The sequence below is a fragment of the Oncorhynchus masou genome, unplaced genomic scaffold (assembly GCF_036934945.1).
Source record: "Oncorhynchus masou masou isolate Uvic2021 unplaced genomic scaffold, UVic_Omas_1.1 unplaced_scaffold_744, whole genome shotgun sequence".
Taxonomy (NCBI): Eukaryota; Metazoa; Chordata; class Actinopteri; order Salmoniformes; family Salmonidae; genus Oncorhynchus; species Oncorhynchus masou.
Genome location: NW_027013898.1, coordinates 216,547 through 244,394, shown reverse-complemented (window position 1 = coordinate 244,394; position 27,848 = coordinate 216,547). Strand labels below are relative to the sequence as shown.

Genomic DNA, 27,848 nt, shown 5'->3' with positions numbered 1-27,848 from the left:
TTACAGGAATATGATAACAGGAATATGATAACAGTGTTACAGGAATAGGATAACAGTGATACAGGAATAGGATAACAGTGATACAGGAATATGATAACAGTGTTACAGGAATAGGATAACAGTGATACAGGAATATGATAACAGTGTTACAGGAATAGGATAACAGTGATACAGGAATAGGATAACAGTGATACAGGAATAGGATAACAGTGATACAGGAATAGGATAACAGTGATACAGGAATATGATAACAGTGTTACAGGAATAGGATAACAGTGATACAGGAATAGGATAACAGTGATACAGGAATATAATAACAGGAATATGATAACAGTGTTACAGGAATATAATAACAGTGTTACAGGAATATGATAACAGTGTTACAGGAATATGATAACAGTGTTACAGGAATATAATAACAGTGTTACAGGAATAGGATAACAGTGATACAGGAATATGATAACAGGAATATGATAACAGTGTTACAGGAATATGGTAACAGTGTTACAGGAATATGGTAACAGTGTTACAGGAATAGGATAACAGTGATACAGGAATATGATAACAGGAATATGATAACAGTGTTACAGGAATATAATAACAGGAATATAATAACAGTGTTACAGGAATATGATAACAGAGTTACAGGAATATAATAACAGTGTTACAGGAATAGTATAACAGTGATACAGGAATATGTATATTATGCCAATTCAATATGTTATTAAAAAACAACTGTCCCACCTGTTTGAAAATGAGGTCCAGCACCAGGGGATGACTAAGGCTGTCTTTAGGGTAGAACACCTGAAACCGGGAACACACTGACGTTAGAACTGAACATGAGGTCCAGCCCCAGGGGATGGTTGAACCTGTCTTTAGGGTAGAAATGATTTGACATGGGTTCTCAGATCCTCAAAAGGTTTTGCAGCTGCACCATCGACAGCTTCCTGACGGGTATCATCGCTGACGTGTAAGGCAACTGCTCGGCCTCCGACCGCAGCACACTACAGAGGTTAGTGCGTACGACCCAGTACATCACCGGGGTCAAGGTTCTTGCCATCCTGTACCTCTATACCAGGCGGTGTCAGAGGAAGGCCCAAAGAATTGTCAAAGACTCCAGCCATCCCAGTCATAGACTGTTGTCTCTGCTACCTGCACGGCAAGCTGTACCGGAGCACCAAGTCAGGTCTGTGTGGTGTGTGTGTTTGTACCTCCTTCCTGATGTAGATCTTCCAGGGTACGTTGGTGTAGGTGTAGTGTTCTTGTGTTGTGCTGCGATGGAGCTGGGTCTGAATAGTCTCTACCTCCACTGGCAGCTCCCGCGATACTATGGGAGCACACAGCTGTCACTCAACAACCAGACACACAGCCCATTGGCTCACAGAGTTGTCACTCAACAACCAGTCACACAGCCCATTGGCTCAAAGAGTTGTCACTCCACAGAAGCACACAGCCCATTGGCTCACAGAGTTGTCACTCAACAACCAGTCACACAGCCCATTGGCTCAAAGAGCTGTCACTCCACACAAACACACAGTAGTTGGATATTTGCGCTGTCACTCAACAGTCACACAAAGCCATTGGTCCTTAGAGATGTCATTCAACAACCAGACACACAGCCATTGGTTCTTATAATTGTCATTGACACAGCCACAGCCATTTGTTCTTGGATCTGTCAATCAACAACTACACACACAGCCATTGGTTCTTAGAGCTGTCACTCTATCACAGACACAGCCATTGGCCCTAAGAGTTGTCACGAAACAACTATCTATAGTCATTGGTTCTTTAGAGCTGTCAATCAACAACCAGCCACACATCAAACTGTCTGTCAGTGTTGTACCTGGTAGAGGGAGTGGTTCAGGGGCCCTCTTCCTGGCCCTCTTGGTGGGGTTAATCCCTGCTTCCTTTAGAGCTCTCAATCAACAACCAGCCACACATCAAACTGTCTGTCAGTGTTGTACCTGGTAGAGGGAGTGGTTCAGGGGCCCTCTTCCTGGCCCTCTTGGTGGGGTTAATCCCTGCTTCCTTTAGAGCTCTCAATCAACAACCAGCCACACATCCAACTGTCTGTCAGTGTTGTACCTGGTAGAGGGAGTGGTTCAGGGGCCCTCTTCCTGGCCCTCTTGGTGGGGTTAATCCCTGCTTCCTTTAGAGCCATCGCAGAGGGGCTTGGGCCTAACGGACGCTTGGGCTGGAGAGAGATACCAGAGTGCTGGGTAAATATTTATCTCTGTGTGAGTGTGTGTGAGAGTGTGTGTGTGTGTGTGTGTGTGTGTGTGTGTGTGTGTGTGTGTGTGTGTGTGTGTGTGTGTGTGTGTGTGTGTGTGTGTGTGTGAGTGTGTGTGTGTGAGTGTGAGTGTGTGAGTGCACCTGTGGTGGTGGGTTGTCCATCTGAGGTTTGAGGATCTGTAGAGCTTCATCACGAGGATTCTGCATCTTCATAAACTTCCCCTCTGGTCTCCTACACATAGAGGATATGAGGACTGAATATAACTGAAAACAACTGACTGAATAATACTGACTGAATAAGACTGACTGAATAAGACTGAATAAGACTAAATAAGGACATGAGTCCTCACCTTTTTCCCCGTCATCAGCCATTCTTAGCTCAGACAATCACCAGCCAGTCTGCACAGTGCGATATCAACCCAGAGCATATCGGACTGCTTCTCTCTACCAGCACCGGATTCCTGCCGCTCCGGATCATTACACCGGGTCATCGCAGCTAGCGAGCTGCAAACGACTGGCTACTGTTAGCTAACGGCTCTGTCCCGAAGCAAGCACCAGTTAGCCTTGGGCTAGCCTCGAGCTAGACCCATGTACCAGCAAATTCTAGGGCTACAATACCTCCTTTGCCAATTGGCCCTCACCCTTTATTTTCGACACGGAGCCCCGCCGATCCATCACGACTGGATCCGACGTGATCGCCTGATGTGGTCTCAACAGGCTATTCTGTTACAATGTCGCTGCAGAACCATCTACTGGCCCCGGCCCGCTAACTTTTCTGAATGCTGTGTCCCCTGCTCGCCTAGCGTAGTAGTGACTACCGAACGGCCCCGAACGGCACCCTCATTGCCTGCATCCGTAATGGGTCTGCGTTCAAATGACCTCCACTCATCAATGTCAAACGCTCCCTTAAACACTTCAGCGAGCAGGCCTTTCTAATCGACTTGGCCCGGGTATCCTGGAAGCATATTGACCTCATCCCGTCAGTAGAGGATGCCTGGTTATTCTTTAAAAATGCCTTCCTCACCATCTTAAATAAGCATGCCCCTTTCAAAAAATGTTGTACCAGGAACAGATATAGCCCTTGTTTCACTCCAGACCTGACTGCCCTCGACCAGCACAAAAACATCCTGTGGCGTTCTGCATTAGCATCGAATAGCCCCTGTGATAAGCAACTTTTTAGGGAAGTTAGAAACCAATATACACAGACAGTTAGAAAACCCAAGGCTTTTTCAAACAGGAATATGCATCCTGTATTACAAACTCCAAAAAGTCCATGGAGAATAAGAGCACCTCCTCCCAGCTGCCCTGAGGCTAGGAAACACTGTTAACACTGATACATCTACGATAATAGAGAATTTCAATAAGCATTTCTCTACTGCTGGCCATGCTTTCCACCTGGCTACCCCTACCCCAGTCAACAGCTCTGCACCCCCAGCTCTGCAAGTTGCCCAAGACTCCCCCATAACCCTCTCCTTCCGGACTCATATTGAGCATCTCCAATCCAAAATTAAATCTAGAATTGGCTTCCTATTTCACAACAAAACATCCTTCACTCACGCTGCCAAACATACCCTCGTGAAACCGTCTATCCTACCGATCCTTGACTTCAGCGATGTAATTTACAAAATAGCCTCCAACACACTACTCAGCAAATTGGATGCAGTCTATCACAGTGCCATCCGTTTCGTCACCAAAGCCCCATATACTACCCACCACTGCGACCTGTATGTTCTCATTGGCTGTCCCTCGCTTCATATTCGTCGCCAAACCTACTGGCTCCAGGTCATCTACAAGTCTCTGCTAGGTAAAGCCCCGCCTTATCTCAGCTCACTGGTCACCATAGCAGCACCCACCCATAGCACTCGCTCCAGCAGGTATATCTCACTGGTCATCCCCAAAGCCAATTCCTCTTTTGGCCGCCTTTCATTCCAGTTCTCTGCTGCCAGTGATTGGAAAGAACTACAAAAATCTCTGAAGCTGGAGACTCACATCTCCCTCACTAACTTTAAGCATCAGGTGTCAGAGCAGCTCACAGATCACTGCACCTGTACATAGCTCATCTGTAAATAGCCCACCCAACTACCTCATCCCCATATTGTTATTTATTTTATTGATGAGTATCTCTACTTATAGTCATAATTTCGCCAATATGGCTTATTTATTGCCTTACCTCCCTAATCTTACCTCATTTGCACACACTGTATATAGACTTTTTCTATTGTGTTATTGACTGTATGTTAGTTTATTCCATGTGTAACTCTTTTGTTGTTGTTTGTGTCGCAATGCTTTGCTTTGTCTTGGCCAGGTCGCAGTTGTAAACGAGTACTTGTTCAACTAGCCTACCTGGTTAAATAAAGGGTTAGGGTTATATATATAATATATAAATACCTGGTTAAATCAAGGGTTAGGGTTATATATATAATATATAAATACCTGGTTAAATAAAGGGTTATATATAATATATAAATACCTGGTAAAATAAAAGGTTATATATATAATATATAAATACCTGGTTAAATAAAGGGTTATATAAATAATATATAAATACCTGGTTAAATAAAGGGTTATATATAACATATAAATACCTGGTTAAATAATGGGTTATATATATAATATATAAATACTTGGATAAATAAAGGGTTATATATATATATAATATATAAATACCTGGTTAAATAGAGGGTTATATATATAATATATAAATACCTGGTTAAATAAAGGGTTATATATAATATATAAATACCTGGTTAAATAAAGGGTTATATATAACATATAAATACCTGGTTAAATAATGGGTTATATATATAATATATAAATACCTGGATAAATAAAGGGTTATATATATATATAATATATAAATACCTGGTTAAATAAAGGGTTATATATAATATATAAATACCTGGTTAAATAAAAGGTTATAAATATAATATATAAATACCTGGTTAAATAAAGGGTTATATATATAATATATAAATACCTGGATAAATAAAGGGTTATATATATATAATATATAAATACCTGGTTAAATAAAGGGTTATATATATAATATATAAATACCTGGTTAAATAAAGGGTTATATATATAATATATAAATACCTGGTTAAATAAAGGGTTATATATATAATATATAAATACCTGGTTAAATAAAGGGTTATATATATAATATATAAATACCTGGTTGAATAAAGGGTTAAGGTTATATATAAAATATATAAATACCTGGTTAAATAAAGGGTTATATATATAATATATAAATACCTGGATAAATAAAGGGTTATATATATATAATATATAAATACCTGGTTAAATAAAGGGTTATATATATAATATATAAATACCTGGTTAAATAGAGGGTTATATATATAATATATAAATACCTGGTTAAATAGAGGGTTATATATATAATATATAAATACCTGGTTAAATAAAGGGCTATATATAATATATAAATACCTGGTTAAATAAAAGGTTATATATAATATATAAATACCTGGTTAAATAAAGGGTTATATATATAATGTATAAATACCTGATTAAATAAAGGTGAAATAAAGACTGACTGAATAAAATGGACTGAATAAGGATGAATAGAATATGTATGCAAATGTAATAGAAGCTGAATGGAAACTGAATAGAAGCACAGTAGTCTGGAGTCAGAATAGAGTTTTCATGATGCTGAGCACAGTGTGTGTGTGACATCTGACCTCTTGCCGGGCGGTAGGGCATCAGTCACGGGCGGAGGAGAGTCGTACTGTCTGATGATATCCTTGATGTTACTGCTGGGTACGATGTCGACCTGAGGCAACACTGATGACTTCACCACCTCAGCAGCAGGGGGAGCAGGACTGGTCACCACCGGGGCTACACATCACATAGGGAGAGAGAGGACTGGTCACCACTAGGGAGAGCAGGACGGGTCACCACTAGGGAGAGAGGACTGGTCACCACTAGGGAGAGAGGACTGGTCACCACTAGGGAGAGAGGACTGGTCACCACTAGGGAGAGAGGACTGGTCACCACTGGGGCTACACATCACATAGGGAGTGAGAGGACTGGTCACCACTAGGGAGAGAGAGGACTGGTCACCACCGGGGCTACACATCACATAGGGAGAGAGAGGACTGGTCACCACTAGGGAGAGAGGACTGGTCACCACCGGGGCTACACATCACATAGGGAGAGAGAGGACTGGTCACCACTAGGGAGAGAGGACTGGTCACCACTAGGGAGAGAGGACTGGTCACCACTGGGGAGAGAGGACTGGTTACCACTGGGGAGAGAGGACTGGTAACCACCGGGGCTACACATCACATAGGGAGAGAGAGGACTGGTCACCACCGGGGCTACACATCACATAGGAAGAGCGAGGACTGGTCACCACTAGGGAGAGAGGTCTGGTCACCACCGGGGCTACACATCACATAGGGAGAGAGAGGACTGGTCACCACTAGGGAGAGAGGACTGGTCACCACTAGGGAGAGAGGACTGGTCACCACTAGGGAGAGAGGACTGGTCACCACTAGGGAGAGAGGACTGGTCACCACCGGGGCTACACATCACATAGGGAGAGAGGACTGGTCACCACTAGGGAGAGAGGACTGGTCACCACTAGGGAGAGAGGACTGGTCACCACTAGGGAGAGAGGACTGGTCACCACTAGGGAGAGAGAGGACTGGTCACCACTAGGGAGAGAGGACTGGTCACCACCGGGGCTACACATCACATAGGGAGAGAGAGGACTGGTCACCACTAGGGAGATAGGACTGGTCACCACTAGGGAGAGAGAACTGGTCACCACCGGGGCTACACATCACATAGGGAGAGAGAGGACTGGTCACCACTGGGGCTACACATCACATAGGGAGAGAGAGGACTGGTTACCACTGGGGAGAGAGGACTGGTCACCACCGGGGCTACACATCACATAGGGAGAGAGGACTGGTCACCACTAAGGGGAGAGGACTGGTCACCACTAGGGAGAGAGGACTGGTCACCACCGGGGCTACACATCACATAGGGAGAGAGAGGACTGGTCACCACTAGGGAGAGAGGCCTGGTCACCACTAGGGAGAGAGGACTGGTCACCACTGGGGAGAGAGGACTGGTCACCACTAGGGAGAGAGGACTGGTCACCTTCTAGGGAGAGAGGACTGGTCACCACTAGGGAGAGAGGACTGGTCACCACTAGGGAGAGAGGACTGGTCACCACTAGGGAGAGAGGACTGGTCACCACCGGGGCTACACATCACATAGGGAGAGAGAGGACTGGTCACCACTAGGGAGAGAGGACTGGTCACCACCGGGGCTACACATCACATAGGGAGAGAGAGGACTGGTCACCACTAGGGAGAGAGGCCTGGTCACCACTAGGGAGAGAGGACTGGTCACCACTGGGGAGAGAGGACTGGTCACCACTAGGGAGAGAGAACTGGTCACCACCGGGGCTACACATCACATAGGGAGAGAGAGGACTGGTCACCACTAGGGAGAGAGGACTGGTCACCACTAGGGAGAGAGGATTGGTCACCACTAGGGAGAGAGGACTGGTCACCACCGGGGCTACACATCACATAGGGAGAGAGAGGACTGGTCACCACTGGGGCTACACATCACATAGGGAGAGAGAGGACTGGTCACCACTGGGGAGAGAGGACTGGTCACCACCGGGGCTACACATCACATAGGGAGAGAGAGGACTGGTCACCACTAGGGAGAGAGGACTGGTCACCACTAGGGAGAGAGGACTGGTCACCATTGGGGAGAGAGGACTGGTCACCACTGGGGAGAGAGGACTGGTCACCACTAGGGAGAGAGGATTGGTCACCACAGGAGAGAGAGGACTGGTCACCACTGGGGAGAGAGGACTGGTCACCACTAAGGAGAGAGGACTGGTCACCACTGGGGAGAGAGGACTGGTCACCACCGGGGCTAAACATCACATAGGGAGAGAGAGGACTGGTCACCACTAGGGAGAGAGGACTGGTCACCACTGGGGAGAGAGGACTGGTCACCACTGGGAGAGAGGACTGGTCACCACTAAGGGGAGAGGACTGGTCACCACAGGGGAGAGAGGACAGGTCACCACCGGGGCTACACATCACATAGGGAGAGAGAGGACTGGTCACCACTAAGGAGAGAGGACTGGTCACCACCGGGGCTACACATCACATAGGGAGAGAGAGGACTGGTCACCACTAGGGAGAGAGGACTGGTCACCACTGGGGAGAGAGGACTGGTCACCACTGGGAGAGAGGACCGGTCACCACTAAGGAGAGAGGACTGGTCACCACAGGGGAGAGAGGACAGGTCACCACCGGGGCTACACATCACATAGGGAGAGAGAGGACTGGTCACCACTGGGAGAGAGGACTGGTCACCACTAGGGAGAGAGGACTGGTCACCACTAGGGAGAGAGGACTGGTCACCACCGGGGCTACACATCACATAGGGAGAGAGAGGACTGGTCACCATTTGGGAGAGAGGACTGGTCACCACTAGGGAGAGAGGATTGGTCACCACAGTGGAGAGAGGACTGGTCACCACTAGGGAGAGAGGACTGGTCACCACTAGGGAGAGAGGACTGGTCACCATTGGGGAGAGAGGACTGGTCACCACTGGGGAGAGAGGACTGGTCACCACTGGGGAGAGAGGACTGGTCACCACTAGGGAGAGAGGACTGGTCACCATTGGGGAGAGAGGACTGGTCACCACTGGGGAGAGCGGACTGGTCACCACTGGGGAGAGAGGACTGGTCACCACTAGGGAGAGAGGACTTGTCACCACTAGGGAGAGAGGACTGGTCACCATTGGGGAGAGAGGACTGGTCACCACTGGGGAGAGAGGACTGGTCACCACTGGGGAGAGAGGACTGGTCACCACTGGGGAGAGAGGACTGGTCACCACTAGGGAGAGAGGACTGGTCACCACAGGGTAGAGAAGACTGGTCATCACCAGGGCTACACATCACAGAGGGAGATACTCTAACAAATCATACAATGTCTGATTGTTATAAATCATGTGATGCCTGATTGTTATAAATCATGTGATGTCTGATATTTATAAATCATGTGATGCCTGATTGTTATAAATCATGTGACGTCTGATTGTTATAAATCATGTGATGCCTGATTGTTATAAATCATGTGATGTCTGATATTTATAAATCATGTGATGCCTGATTGTTATAAATCATGTGATGTCTGATTGTTATAAATCATGTGATGCCTGATTGTTATAAATCATGTGATGTCTGATTGTTATAAATCATGTGATGTCTGATTGTGGTATATATCATGTGATGTCTGATTGTTATAAATCATGTGATGTCTGATTGTTATAAATCGTGTGATGTCTGATTGTTATAAATCATGTGATTTCTGATTGTGGTATATATCATGTGATGTCTGATTGTTATAAATCATGTGATGTCTGATTGTTATAAATCATGTGATGTCTGATTGTTATAAATCATGTGATGTAAGATTGTTATAAATCATGTGATGCCTGATTGTTATAAATCATGTGATGTCTGATTGTTATAAATCATGTGATGCCTGATTGTTATAAATCATGTGATGTCTGATTGTTATAAATCATGTGATGCCTGATTGTTATAAATCATGTGATGTCTGATTGTTATAAATCATGTGATTACTGATTGTTATAAATCATGTGATGTCTGATTGTTATAAATCATGTGATGTCTGATTGTGGTATATATCATGTGATGTCTGATTGTTATAAATCATGTGATGTCTGATTGTTATAAATCATGTGATGTCTGATTGTTATAAATCATGTGATGTCTGATTGTGGTATATATCATGTGATGTCTGATTGTTATAAATCATGTGATGTCTGATTGTTATAAATCATGTGATGTCTGATTGTTATAAATCATGTGATGCAAGATTGTTGTAAATCATATAATGTCTGATTGTGGTATATATCATGTGATGTAAGATTGTTGTAAATCATATGATGTCTGAATGTTATAAGTCATGTGATGCCTGATTGTTATAAATCATGTGATGTCTGATTGTTATAAATCATGTGATGTCTGATTGTGGTATATATCATGTGATGTCTGATTGTGATAAATCATGTGATGTCTGATTGTGGTATATATCATGTGATGTCTGATTGTGGTATATATCATGTGATGTCTGATTGTTATAAATCATGTGATGTCTGATTGTTATAAATCATGTGATGTCTGATTGTGGTATATATCATGTGATGTAAGATTGTTGTAAATCATATAATGTCTGATTGTGGTATATATCATGTGATGTCTGATTGTGGTATATATCATGTGATGTCTGATTGTGGTATATATCATGTGATGTCTGATTGTTGTAAATCATATGATGTCTGATTGTGGTATATACATGTGATGTCTGATGGTTATAAATCATATAATGTCTGATTGTTATAAGTCATGTGATGTCTGATTGTGGTATATATCATGTGATGTCTGATTGTGGTATATACATGTGATGTCTGATGGTTATAAATCATATAATGTCGGATTGTGGTATATATCATGTGATGTCTGATTGTGGTATATATCATGTGATGTATGATTGTTATACATCATATAATGTCTGATTGTGGTATATATCATGTGATGTATGATTGTTATACATCATATAATGTCTGATTGTGGTATATATCATATAATGTCTGATTTTTATAAGTCATGTGATGTCTGATTGTGGTATATATCATGTGATGTCTGATTGTGGTATATATCATGTGATGTATGATTGTTATACATCATATAATGTCTGATTGTGGTATATATCATATAATGTCTGATTGTTATAAGTCATATAATGTCTGATTGTGGTATATATCATATGATGTCTGATTGTGGTATATATCATGTGATGTCTGATTTTTATAAGTCATGTGATGTCTGATTGTGTTATATATCATATAATGTCTGATTGTGGTATATATCATATAATGTCTGATTGTTATACATCATATAATGTCTGATTGTGGTATATATCATATAATGTCTGATTGTGGTATATATCATGTGATGTCTGATTGTGGTATATATCATATAATGTCTGATTGTTATACATCATATAATGTCTGATTGTGGTATATATCATATAATGTCTGATTGTTATAAGTCATATAATGTCTGATTGTGGTATATATCATGTGATGTCTGATTGTTATAAGTCATGTGATGTCTGATTGTGTTATATATCATATAATGTCTGATTGTGGTATATATCATATGATGTCTGATTTTTATAAATCATGTGATGTCTGATTGTTATAAATCATGTGATGTCTGATTGTGGTATATATCATGTGATGTCTGATTGTTATAAATCATGTGATGTCTGATTGTTATAAATCATGTGATGTCTGATTGTTATAAATCATGTGATGTAAGATTGTTGTAAATCATATAATGTCTGATTGTGGTATATATCATGTGATGTAAGATTGTTGTAAATCATATGATGTCTGAATGTTATAAGTCATGTGATGCCTGATTGTTATAAATCATGTGATGTCTGATTGTGGTATATATCATGTGATGTCTGATTGTGATAAATCATGTGATGTCTGATTGTGGTATATATCATGTGATGTCTGATTGTGGTATATATCATGTGATGTCTGATTGTTATAAATCATGTGATGTCTGATTGTTATAAATCATGTGATGTCTGATTGTGGTATATATCATGTGATGTAAGATTGTTGTAAATCATATAATGTCTGATTGTGGTATATATCATGTGATGTCTGATTGTGGTATATATCATGTGATGTCTGATTGTGGTATATATCATGTGATGTCTGATTGTTGTAAATCATATGATGTCTGATTGTGGTATATACATGTGATGTCTGATGGTTATAAATCATATAATGTCTGATTGTTATAAGTCATGTGATGTCTGATTGTGGTATATATCATGTGATGTCTGATTGTGGTATATACATGTGATGTCTGATGGTTATAAATCATATAATGTCGGATTGTGGTATATATCATATGATGTCTGATTGTTATAAATCATGTGATGTCTGATTGTGGTATATATCATGTGATGTCTGATGGTTATAAATCATATAATGTCTGATTGTTATAAGTCATGTGATGTCTGATTGTGGTATATATCATGTGATGTCTGATTGTGGTATATACATGTGATGTCTGATGGTTATAAATCATATAATGTCGGATTGTGGTATATATCATGTGATGTCTGATTGTGGTATATATCATGTGATGTATGATTGTTATACATCATATAATGTCTGATTGTGGTATATATCATGTGATGTATGATTGTTATACATCATATAATGTCTGATTGTGGTATATATCATGTGATGTATGATTGTTATACATCATATAATGTCTGATTGTGGTATATATCATATAATGTCTGATTGTTATACATCATATAATGTCTGATTGTGGTATATATCATATAATGTCTGATTGTTATAAGTCATGTAATGTCTGATTGTGGTATATATCATGTGATGTCTGATTTTTATAAATCATGTGATGTCTGATTGTGATAAATCATGTGATGTCTGATTGTGTTATACATCATATAATGTCTGATTGTGTTATATATCATATGATGTCTGATTTTTATAAATCATGTGATGTCTGATTGTGGTATATATCATGTGATGTCTGATTGTGGTATATATCATGTGATGTCTGATTGTGGTATATATCATGTGATGTCTGATTGTGGTATATATCATGTGATGTCTGATTGTGGTATATATCATGTGATGTATGATTGTTATACATCATATAATGTCTGATTGTGGTATATATCATATAATGTCTGATTGTTATAAGTCATATAATGTCTGATTGTGGTATATATCATATGATGTCTGATTGTGGTATATATCATGTGATGTCTGATTTTTATAAGTCATGTGATGTCTGATTGTGTTATATATCATATAATGTCTGATTGTGGTATATATCATATAATGTCTGATTGTTATACATCATATAATGTCTGATTGTGGTATATATCATATAATGTCTGATTGTGGTATATATCATGTGATGTCTGATTGTGGTATATATCATATAATGTCTGATTGTTATACATCATATAATGTCTGATTGTGGTATATATCATATAATGTCTGATTGTTATAAGTCATATAATGTCTGATTGTGGTATATATCATGTGATGTCTGATTGTTATAAGTCATGTGATGTCTGATTGTGTTATATATCATATAATGTCTGATTGTGGTATATATCATATGATGTCTGATTTTTATAAATCATGTGATGTCTGATTGTTATAAATCATGTGATGTCTGATTGTGGTATATATCATGTGATGTCTGATTGTTATAAATCATGTGATGTCTGATTGTTATAAATCATGTGATGTCTGATTGTTATAAATCATGTGATGTAAGATTGTTGTAAATCATATAATGTCTGATTGTGGTATATATCATGTGATGTAAGATTGTTGTAAATCATATGATGTCTGAATGTTATAAGTCATGTGATGCCTGATTGTTATAAATCATGTGATGTCTGATTGTGGTATATATCATGTGATGTCTGATTGTGATAAATCATGTGATGTCTGATTGTGGTATATATCATGTGATGTCTGATTGTGGTATATATCATGTGATGTCTGATTGTTATAAATCATGTGATGTCTGATTGTGGTATATATCATGTGATGTCTGATTGTGGTATATATCATGTGATGTCTGATTGTGGTATATATCATGTGATGTCTGATTGTTGTAAATCATATGATGTCTGATTGTGGTATATACATGTGATGTCTGATGGTTATAAATCATATAATGTCTGATTGTTATAAGTCATGTGATGTCTGATTGTGGTATATATCATGTGATGTCTGATTGTGGTATATACATGTGATGTCTGATGGTTATAAATCATATAATGTCGGATTGTGGTATATATCATATGATGTCTGATTGTTATAAATCATGTGATGTCTGATTGTGGTATATATCATGTGATGTCTGATGGTTATAAATCATATAATGTCTGATTGTTATAAGTCATGTGATGTCTGATTGTGGTATATATCATGTGATGTCTGATTGTGGTATATACATGTGATGTCTGATGGTTATAAATCATATAATGTCGGATTGTGGTATATATCATGTGATGTCTGATTGTGGTATATATCATGTGATGTATGATTGTTATACATCATATAATGTCTGATTGTGGTATATATCATGTGATGTATGATTGTTATACATCATATAATGTCTGATTGTGGTATATATCATGTGATGTATGATTGTTATACATCATATAATGTCTGATTGTGGTATATATCATATAATGTCTGATTGTTATACATCATATAATGTCTGATTGTGGTATATATCATATAATGTCTGATTGTTATAAGTCATGTAATGTCTGATTGTGGTATATATCATGTGATGTCTGATTTTTATAAATCATGTGATGTCTGATTGTGGTATATATCATGTGATGTCTGATTGTGGTATATATCATGTGATGTCTGATTGTGGTATATATCATGTGATGTCTGATTGTGGTATATATCATGTGATGTCTGATTGTGGTATATATCATGTGATGTCTGATTGGTATAAATCATGTGATGCCTGATTGTTATAAATCATGTGATGTCTGATTGTTATAAATCATGTGATGCCTGATTGTGGTATATATCATGTGATGTCTGATTGTTATAAATCATGTGATGCCTGATTGTTATAAATCATGTGATGTCTGATTGTTATAAATCATGTGATGCCTGATTGTTATAAATCATGTGATGTCTGATTGTTATAAATCATGTGATGTCTGATTGTGGTATATATCATGTGATGTCTGATTGTTATAAATCATGTGATGTCTGATTGTTATAAATCATGTGATGTCTGATTGTTATAAATCATGTGATGTCTGATTGTGGTATATATCATGTGATGTCTGATTGTTATAAATCATGTGATGTCTGATTGTTATAAATCATGTGATGTCTGATTGGTATAAATCATGTGATGTCTGATTGTGGTATATATCATGTGATGTCTGATTGTTATAAATCATGTGATGTCTGATTGTGGTATATATCATGTGATGTCTGATTGGTATAAATCATGTGATGTCTGATTGTGGTATATATCATGTGATGTCTGATTGTTATAAATCATGTGATGTCTGATTGTGGTATATATCATGTGATGTAAGATTGTTGTAAATCATATAATGTCTGATTGTGGTATATATCATGTGATGTCTGATTGTGGTATATATCATGTGATGTCTGATTGTGGTATATACATCTGATGTCTGATGGTTATAAATCATATAATGTCTGATTGTGGTATATATCATGTGATGTATGATTGTTATACATCATATAATGTCTGATTGTGGTATATATCATATAATGTCTGATTTTTAAAAGTCATGTGATGTCTGATTGTGGTATATATCATGTGATGTCTGATTGTGGTATATATCATGTGATGTCTGATTTTGGTATATATCATGTGATGTATGATTGTTATACATCATATAATGTCTGATTGTGGTATATATCATATAATGTCTGATTGTTATAAGTCATGTGATGTCTGATTGTGGTATATATCATGTGATGTCTGATTGTGGTATATATCATGTGATGTCTGATTTTTATAAGTCATGTGATGTCTGATTGTGGTATATATCATGTGATGTCTGATTTTTATAAGTCATGTGATGTCTGATTGTGTTATATATCATATAATGTCTGATTGTGGTATATATCATATGATGTCTGATTTTTATAAATCATGTGATGTCTGATTGAGGTATATATCATGTGATGTCTGATTGTGGTATATATCATGTGATGTCTGATTGTGGTATATATCATGTGATGTCTGATTGTGGTATATATCATGTGATGTCTGATTGTGGTATATATCATGTGATGTCTGATTGGTATAAATCATGTGATGCCTGATTGTTATAAATCATGTGATGTCTGATTGTGGTATATATCATGTGATGTCTGATTGTTATAAATCATGTGATGTCTGATTGTTATAAATCATGTGATGCCTGATTGTGGTATATATCATGTGATGTCTGATTGTTATAAATCATGTGATGCCTGATTGTTATAAATCATGTGATGTCTGATTGTTATAAATCATGTGATGCCTGATTGTTATAAATCATGTGATGTCTGATTGTTATAAATCATGTGATGTCTGATTGTGGTATATATCATGTGATGTCTGATTGTTATAAATCATGTGATGTCTGATTGTTATAAATCATGTGATGTCTGATTGTTATAAATCATGTGATGTCTGATTGTGGTATATATCATGTGATGTCTGATTGTTATAAATCATGTGATGTCTGATTGTTATAAATCATGTGATGTCTGATTGGTATAAATCATGTGATGTCTGATTGTGGTATATATCATGTGATGTCTGATTGTTATAAATCATGTGATGTCTGATTGTGGTATATATCATGTGATGTCTGATTGGTATAAATCATGTGATGTCTGATTGTGGTATATATCATGTGATGTCTGATTGTTATAAATCATGTGATGTCTGATTGTGGTATATATCATGTGATGTAAGATTGTTGTAAATCATATAATGTCTGATTGTGGTATATATCATGTGATGTCTGATTGTGGTATATATCATGTGATGTCTGATTGTGGTATATATCATGTGATGTCTGATTGTGGTATATATCATGTGATGTATGATTGTTATACATCATATAATGTCTGATTGTGGTATATATCATATAATGTCTGATTGTGGTATATATCATGTGATGTATGATTGTTATACATCATATAATGTCTGATTGTGGTATATATCATATAATGTCTGATTTTTATAAGTCATGTGATGTCTGATTGTTATATATCATGTGATGTCTGATTGTGGTATATATCATGTGATGTCTGATTGTGGTATATATCATGTGATGTCTGATTGTGGTATATATCATGTGATGTCTGATTGTGGTATATATCATGTGATGTATGATTGTTATACATCATATAATGTCTGATTGTGGTATATATCATATAATGTCTGATTGTTATAAGTCATGTGATGTCTGATTGTGGTATATATCATGTGATGTCTGATTGTGGTATATATCATGTGATGTCTGATTGTGGTATATATCATATAATGTCTGATTGTTATAAGTCATGTGATGTCTGATTGTGGTATATATCATGTGATGTCTGATTTTTATAAATCATGTGATGTCTGATTGTGGTATATATCATGTGATGTCTGATTGTGGTATATATCATGTGATGTCTGATTGTGGTATATATCATATGATGTCTGATTGTGGTATATATCATGTGATGTCTGATTGTGGTATATATCATGTGATGTCTGATTGTGGTATATATCATATGATGCCTGATTGTTATATATCATGTGATGTCTGATTGTTATAAATCAAGTGATGTCTGATTGTTATAAATCAAGTGACGTTATTAATTAATGAATTACCAAACTTCCTGGCAGGTTCCTTGTTGATGGGGATGGCTGGAGACTTCTGGTGAGGAACCCCGTCTTTACCTGCGGTCTTGGCCTGAGAAGGAGTGAGCCACACAACACACACCTGAAGTCCTAACGTCCTGCAGATACACCACAGTCAACCTGAAGTCCTAACATCCTGCATATACACCACAGTCAACCTGAAGTCCTAACATCCTGTAGATACACCACAGTCAACCTGAAGTCCTAACATCCTGCAGATACACCACAGTCAACCTGAAGTCCTAACATCCTGCAGATACACCACAGTCAACCTGAAGTCCTAACATCCTGCAGATACACCACATTCAACCTGAAGTCCTAACATCCTGACCTGCAGATACACCACAGTCAACCTGAAGTGCTAACATCCTGCAGATACACCACAGTCAACCTGAGGTCCTAACATCCTGCAGATACACCACAGTCAACCTGAAGTCCTAACATCCTGCAGATACACCACAGTCAACCTGAAGTCCTAACATCCTGCAGATACACCACAGTCAACCTGAAGTCCTAACATCCTGCAGATACACCACAGTCAACCTGAAGTCCTAACGTCCTGCAGATACACCACAGTCAACCTGAAGTCCTAACATCCTGCAGATACACCACAGTCAACCTGAAGTCCTATCGTCCTGACCTGCAGATACACCACAGACAACCTGAAGTCCTAACGTCCTGTAGATACACCACAGTCAACCTGAAGTCCTAACGTCCTGCAGATACACCACAGTCAACCTGAAGTCCTAACATCCTGCAGATACACCACAGTCAACCTGAAGTGTTACTTGGGCAGGTATAGGTACTATACTCTTAGGAAAAAGGCTTCCTAAAAGGGTTCTTTGGCCGTCCCTATGGGAGAACCCGTTTGGGTTCCTTGTAGAACCCTCTGTGGAAAGGACTATACCTGGAACCCAGAAGGGTTCTTCAATGGGTTCTCCCACGGGGACAGGTTCTACACTCGTATCAACTCACCTGGGTGGAAGGATAGGGGTCTGGGAGGCTGGCTGAATATGGCTGTTCCTCAGGACTGGTGGGCTGGCTAGCCCCAGGGTAGACAGGGGCAGGCTGGGTAGTGGAGTTGGGTCTCAGGTTCTGGCTCTGGGCAGGATAGGGGTCAGGGAGGCTGGTTGGACTGGAGGTGGCAGGGGAAGCAGCATAGGTGCTGGGAGGCATGACAGCATACGGACTCACTGGACTGGAGGTGGCAGGGGAAGCAGCATAGGTGCTGGGAGGCATGACAGCATACGGGCTCGCTGGACTGGAAGTGGCATAAGGGCTAGGAGTGATGCTAGCATATGGGCTCGGGGGAAATGTGTGTAGGGGCTAGGAGGGAGGGAGTGGGGGAGGAGGGGGCTCATGGGGGGTGAGGTGAGGGGGAAGAGGGGGCGAGGTCATGGGGGAAGTTACTAAAGCCATGGCCTGCATTGTCATCTGCTGGGCCTGGGGAGGAGGGAAGAGGGGCAGGTGGAGAAGGGGGAGAGGAAGGGGAGGGAGAGGAGAGGGGAGGAGGTAAATATGTTAGACGTAACCTACAGCACCATAATGATGGTTAATAAGTTAGACGTAACCTACAGCACCATAATGATGGTTAATAAGTTAGACGTAACCTACAGCACCACAATGATGGTTAATAAGTTAGCCGTAACCTACAGCACCATAATGATGGTTAATAAGTTAGACGTAACCTACCATAATGATGGTTAATAAGTTAGACGTAACCTACAGTACCATAATGATGGTTAATAAGTTAGACGTAACCTACAGTACCATAATGATGGTTAATAAGTTAGACGTAACCTACAGCACCATAATGATGGTTAATAAGTTAGACGTAACCTACCACAATGATGGTTAATAAGTTAGCCGTAACCTACCATAATGATGGTTAATAAGTTAGACGTAACCTACAGTACCATAATGATGGTTAATAAGTTAGACGTAACCTACAGTACCATAATGATGGTTAATATGTTAGACGTAACCTACAGTACCATAATGATGGTTAATAAGTTAGACGTAACCTACCATAATGATGGTTAATAAGTTAGACGTAACCTACAGCACCATAATGATGGTCAATAAGTTAGACGTAACCTACCATAATGATGGTTAATAAGTTAGACGTAACCTACAGTACCATGATGATGGTCAATAAGTTAGACGTAACCTACAGTACCATAATGATGGTTATTAAGTTAGACGTAACCTACAGTACCAAAATGATGGTTAATAAGTTAGACGTAACCTACAGTACCATAATGATGGTTAATAAGTTAGACGTAACCTACAGTACCATAATGATGGTTAATAAGTTAGACGTAACCTACCATAATGATGGTTAATAAGTTAGACGTAACCTACCATAATGATGGTTAATAAGTTAGACGTAACCTACAGTACCATAATGATGGTTAATAAGTTAGACGTAACCTACAGTACCATAATGATGGTTAATAAGTTAGACGTAACCTACAGTACCATAATGATGGTTAATAAGTTAGACGTAACCTACCATAATGATGGTTAATAAGTTAGACGTAACCTACCATAATGATGGTTAATAAGTTAGACGTAACCTACAGTACCATAATGATGGTTAATAAGTTAGACGTAACCTACAGTACCATAATGATGGTTAATAAGTTAGACGTAACCTACAGTACCATAATGATGGTTAATAAGTTGGGACGTAACCTACAGTACCATAATGATGGTTAATAAGTTAGACGTAACCTACCATAATGATGGATAATAAGTTAGATGTAACCTACCATAATGATGGATAATAAGTTAGACGTAACCTACCATAATGATGGTTAATAAGTTAGACGTAACCTACCATAATGATGGTTAATAAGTTAGACGTAACCTACAGCACCATAATGATGGTTAATAAGTTAGACGTAACCTACAGTACCATAATGATGGTTAATAAGTTAGACGTAACCTACAGTACCATAATGATGGTTAATAAGTTAGACGTAACCTACAGTACCATAATGATGGTTAATAAGTTAGCCGTAACCTAACATAATGATGGTTAATAAGTTAGATGTAACCTACAGAACCATAATGATGGTTATTAAGTTAGACGTAACCTACAGTACCATAATGATGGTTATTAAGTTAGACGTAACCTACAGTACCATAATGATGGTTATTAAGTTAGACGTAACCTACCATAATGATGGTTAATAAGTTAGACGTAACCTACTGTACCATAATGATGGTTAATAAGTTAGACGTAACCTACAGTACCATAATGATGGTTAATAAGTTAGACGTAACCTACCATAATGATGGTTAATAAGTTAGACGTAACCTACCATAATGATGGCTAATATGTTAGACGTAACCTACCATAATGATGGTTAATAAGTTAGACGTAACCTACCATAATGATGGCTAATATGTTAGACGTAACCTACCATAATGATGGTTAATAAGTTAGACGTAACCTACCATAATGATGGCTAATATGTTAGACGTAACCTACCATAATGATGGTTAATAAGTTAGACGTAACCTACCATAATGATGGCTAATATGTTAGACGTAACCTGCCATAATGATGGTCAATAAGTTAGACGTAACCTACCATAATGATGGTTAATAAGTTAGACGTAACCTACCATAATGATGGTTAATAAGTTAGACGTAACCTACCATAATGATGGTTAATAAGTTAGACGTAACCTACAGTACCATAATGATGGTTAATAAGTTAGACGTAACCTACAGTACCATAATGATGGTTAATAAGTTAGACGTAACCTACAGTACCATAATGATGGTTAATAAGTTAGACGTAACCTACAGTACCATAATGATGGTTAATAAGTTAGACGTAACCTACAGTACCATAATGATGGTTAATAAGTTAGACGTAACCTACAGTACCATGATGATGGTCAATAAGTTAGACGTAACCTACAGTACCATAATGATGGTTAATAAGTTAGACGTAACCTACAGTACCATAATGATGGTTAATAAGTTAGATGTAACCTACCATAATGATGGTTAATAAGTTAGACGTAACCTACAGTACCATAATGATGGTTAATAAGTTAGACGTAACCTACAGTACCATAATGATGGTTATTAAGTTAGACGTAACCTACAGTACCATAATGATGGTTAATAAGTTAGACGTAACCTACCATAATGATGGTTAATAAGTTAGACGTAAACTACCATAATGATGGTTAATAAGTTAGACGTAACCTACAGTACCATAATGATGGTTAATAAGTTAGACGTAACCTACCATAATGATGGTTAATAAGTTAGACGTAACCTACAGCACCATAATGATGGTTAATAAGTTAGACGTAACCTACCATAATGATGGTTAATAAGTTAGACGTAACCTACCATAATGATGGTTAATGAGTTAGACGTAACCTACAGTACCATAATGATGGTTAATAAGTTAGACGTAACCTACCATAATGATGGCCTGTTGGTTCATGATGGCGTGTTGCTGCTGGGCCATGACAGCATGCTGTTGATCTACTACAGAAGCCACCGGGACCACCGGGACCACCGGGACCTCCGGGACCACCGGGACCACCGGCAACATCGGCAAAACTCTCACCGCTGAAGGAAACACACGAAACAACGCTGCTGAACGCAGTGGTGGGAAGTACTTCATGGAAAATGCTTTTAAGGTACTACTTTAAATATCACAGTTTTATGTTCTCTGTACTTTACTATTGATATTTTTGATTACTTTCACTCTTATCACTCTTACCTCATTACAATACCGTACTTTTTCTCCGTACATTTTCCGTACATTTTCTCCCAAAAGATGCATTTCGAACGCTAAACTAGTCAATGCCATCACTCAGTCAGTCAGTCTATATCGGGTGTCTGTGCTATTCATATTTTTTGACAATTTCTACTCCACTGCAGTTCTATATTACTCCATAAATTTTCGCAAAAGGACTCGTTACAATTTGAATGCTTATTAGGACAGGAAAATGGTCCAATTCACACACTTATAAAGAGAACATCCCTGGTCATCCCTACTGCCTCTGTTCTGGCTGACTCACTAAACACACTTAGTTTGTAAATCAAATTAAATGTTCTTGGTCGCGTCCACATATTTCGCAGGTGTTATCACAGGTGTAGCGAAATGCTTATGTTCCTAACTCCAACTATGCAGTAATACCTAGCTAAATGCTTGTGTTTCTTGCTCCAACAGTACAGTAATACCTAACTAAATGCTTGTGTTTCAAGCTCCAACAGTACAGTAATACCTAGCTAAATGCTTGTATTTCTAGCTCCAACAGTACAGTAATACCTAACTAAATGCTTGTGTTTCTAGCTCCAACAGTACAATAATATCTAACTAAATGCTTGTGTTCCTAGCTCCAACAGTGCAGTAGTATCTAACTAAATGCTTGTGTTTCTAGCTCCAACAGTGCAGTAGTATCTAACTAAATGCTTGTGTTCCTAGCTCCAACAGTGCAGTAATATCTAACTAAATGCTTGTGTTCCTAGCTCCAACAGTACAGTCTGTGAATTCTGCATCAACCCATACAAATATATTAAATTATTATTAACCCTGCATTATAATTTTAATGCATGTTTATTTCTGTAACGGCTTTCCTCCAACTCCTCCTCTGACGAAGAGGTGGAACAAGGATCGGACCAAAATGCAACGTGGTTCGTTCGATACATCTTTAATTAAGAACAACACGAACAATACAAAACAACAAACGTCGAAAACCGAAACAGCCCTGACTGGTGCAACAAACACAGAGACAGGAACAATCACCCACAAACACACAGTGAAACCCAGGCTACCTAAATATGGTTCCCAATCAGAGACAACGATAATCACCTGACTCTGATTGAGAACCGCCTCAGGCAGCCATAGACTAATCTATACACCCCACACAACCCCAAGACGAAACACACTACAAATAAACCCATGTCACACCCTGGCCTGACCCAATACATGAAGATAACATAATAAATATAGACCAGGGCGTGACAATTTCGCTATAGATCAATAACTAATTACAATGGGAATAAATATCACAGAATGACATGTGGTTGACGATTTCAGCACTGTTTGGCTCTGAGACCAGCATGGGGACTCAATAAATCAATGAAATACAAAACAAGAGAACACACATGATTAATGTTCTATAAAATGTTTTACAAATAATAGTGTATAATGTATGTAATGTATATAATATATCATATCTAAACGAGCCTTTCCATAAGTCCACTCAAATTTCTTCAACTGTCTTCTGACTGTGATTAGAGCGCTGTTGAATGAATGAATTGACTCTCCTGCGCCTGACTTCCCTGCCACCTATTACACCTATGCATGACATCTGACTGTGATTAGAGCGCTGTTGAATGCCGTTGTCGATCGCTCATCATGTTCAACCATCAGTGAGTCCATCTTACAGAGTCCACCAAATGCATAAACCAGATTTGCCCCCTCCCAAAAATGCATCAACCCCTACAAAAACATAAATTTATTATTAACCTTCATTATATTTGTAACGCAGATGTTTTTTCATTATGGATCCATTACGAATTACTACTAACAACGAGGCTGCCGCCCCGTCCATAACACATTACTATGGGAATAAATTACACTGAATGACATGTGGTCAACTAGGCTGCCCCGTCCATAACAAATTACTAAGGGAATAAATAACACTAAATGACGTCCATAACACATTACTATGGGAATAAATAACACTGAATGACATCCCATCCATAACAAATTACTATGGGAATAAATAACACTGAATGACATCCCATCCAGAACACATTACTATGGGAATAAATAACACTGAATGACATCCATAACACATTACTATGGGAATAAATAACACTGGATGACATCCCATCCATAACAAATTACTATGGGAATAAATAACACTGAATGACATCCCATCCAGAACACATTACTATTGGAATAAATAACACTGAATGACATCCATAACACATTACTATGGAATAAATAACACTGAATGACATCCATAACAAATTACTATGGAATAAATAACACTGAATGACATGTGGTCAACTAGGCTGTCGCCCCGTCCATAACACATTACTATGGGAATAAATAACACTGAATGACATCCATAACAAATTACTATGGGAATAAATAACACTGAATGACATCCCATCCATAACACATTACTATGGGAATAAATTACACTGAATGACATCCCATCCATAACACATTACTATGGGAATAAATAACACTGAATGATATCCCGTCCATAACAAATTACTATGGGAATAAATAACACTGAATGACATCCCGTCCATAACAAATTACTATGGGAATAAATAACACTGAATGACATGTGGTCAACTAGGCTGCCGCCCCGTCCATAACAAATTACTATGGGAATAAATAACACTGAATGACATTCCATCCAGAACACATTACTATGGGAATAAATAACACTGAATGACATCCCGTCCATAAAAAATTACTATGGGAATAAATAACACTGAATGACATCCCATCCATAACAAATTACTATGGGAATAAATAACACTGAATGACATCCCATCCATAACACATTACTATGGGAATAAATAACACTGAATGACATCCCGTCCATAACAAATTACTATGGGAATAAATAACACTGAATGACATCCCGTCCATAACAAATTACTATGGGAATAAATAACACTGAATGACATGTGGTCAACTAGGCTGTCGCCCCGTCCATAACACATTACTATGGGAATAAATAACACTGAATGACATCCATAACAAATTACTATGGGAATAAATAACACTGAATGACATCCCGTCCATAACAAATTACTATGGGAATAAATAACACTGAATGACATGTGGTCAACTAGGCTGTCGCCCCGTCCATAACACATTACTATGGGAATAAATAACACTGAATGACATCCATAACAAATTACTATGGGAATAAATAACACTGAATGACATCCCATCCATAACACATTACTATGGGAATAAATAACACTGAATGACATCCCATCCAGAACACATTACTATTGGAATAAATAACACAATGACATGTGGTCAACTAGGCTGCCGCCGTCCATAACAAATTACTATGGAATAAATAACACTGAATGACATGTGGTCAACTAGTCTGCCGCCCCGCCCATAACAAATTACTATGGGAATAAATAACACTGAATTACATGTGGTCAACTAGGCTGCCGCCCCGTCCATAACACATTACTATGGGAATAAATAACACTGAATGACATGTGGTCAACTATTTCAACACCGTTTTTTCTGCTCTGAGACATCCATGGAGACTGGTCTTGATCAATCAATGAGATTTTTTTATTTTCACTGAATCTCCGTTTGGTTAGACTACAATTAGGGTGTGGAAATGTTAGGATTATTTTGCTTTTTGTAGCCTACTCCCACCCGGTCATGTTGTACAGCGCCATATTTTCCTGAGGGTTTAGTTTTTTTTCTCAATTTTTCTAGTTTTTCTTGGAATTGAAACTCCATAAAAATTATCTAATTAATTAGGAAACATTTCTTAAAATCAATCCCATATACTATGTTCTTTAAAAAAAATAGGTTTTAAATTCTCTAGTACAGCCACTATTAAAAATAGTCAAATGCTTCTCAAAGATGCCCTCTGGTGGTCAAACTAACACTAACTAGAATTAATGGCAACAATGTTTGACAATTAACAACAACATTTTTAAAGGAAGAACCATTGTATGCTATACAGGGATGATGGACTCAACCCAAATTATCTAGGATCCTGGATCCTCTCTTCACATTTCAAGGCCATGTAAAGATATTGACTCAGAGAGACCCAGTTTAGGTAATCCCTCCCATCCTCTCAAAATCAAATCACATCAAATTCTATTGGTCACATACACATGGTTAGCAGATGTTATCGCGAGTGTAGCGAAATGCTTGTGCTTCTAGTTCCGACAGTGCAGCAAATTTTTAAGAAGTAATATCTAACAATCCCCCAACAACTACCCAATACACACAAATCTAAGTAAAGGAATGGAATGAGAATATATACATATAAATATATGGATGAGAAATGACTGAGCGGCACAGTTAAGATGCAATAGATGGTATAAAATACAGTATATACATATAAGTTGAGGAATGCAGGATATGTAAACATTATTAAAGTCACTAGTGATCCGTTTGTTAAAGGGACAATGATTTGAGTCTGTATGTCAATTCCGATCAATTCCCATTATTAAAGTGGCTGGAGTTGAGTCAGTGTGTTGGCAGCAGCCTGACTGTGTTAGTGGTGGCTGTTTAACAGTCTGATGGCCTTGAGATAGAAGCTGTTTTTCAGTCTCTTGGTCCCTGCTTTGATGCACCTGTACTGGCCTCACCTTCTGGATGGCAATGGGGTGAACAGGCAGTGGCTCGGGTGGTTGTGGTCCTTGATGATCTTCTTGGCCTTCCTTTGACAGGTGCTGTAGATGTCCTGGAGGGCAGGCAGTGTGCCCCCAGTGATGCGTTGGGCTGACCTTACCACCCTCTGGAGAATCCTATGGTTGCGGACGGTGCAGTTGCCGTACCAGGTGGTGATACAGCCCGACAGGATGCTCACAATGGCATCTGTAGAAGTTTGTGAGGTTCTTAGGGGTGCTTTTGCGCCTTCTTCACCACCCGGTCAGTCTGGATGGACCATTTGAGGACGCCGAGGAACTTGGACTCCCTTTGCTGAAGTCCACGATCAGCTCCTTTGTTTTGTTGACGGAAAAGGTTATTTTCCTGGCACCACCACTCCCGCCAGGACCCTCACATGCCCCCTGTAGGCTGTCTCGTCATGGTTGGTAATCAGGCCTACCACTATTGTGTCATCTGCAACCTTGAGGATTGAGTTGGAGATGTGTGTAGCCAAGTAGTCATGTGTGAACAGGGAGTACAGGAGGGGGCTGAGCACACACCCTTGTGGGGTCCCTGTGTTGAGGATCATGGAGATGTTGTTTCCTACCTTCACCACCTGCCCATCAGGAAGTCCAGGGC

At 39.0% G+C, this 27,848-nt stretch overlaps 1 pseudogene; it reads right to left on the bottom strand.

The window, feature by feature from the left end:
* The window catches only part of LOC135537285 (unconventional myosin-XV-like), a 140,287-nt pseudogene that overhangs the window by 69,400 nt on the left and 43,039 nt on the right, over positions 1-27,848 (bottom strand).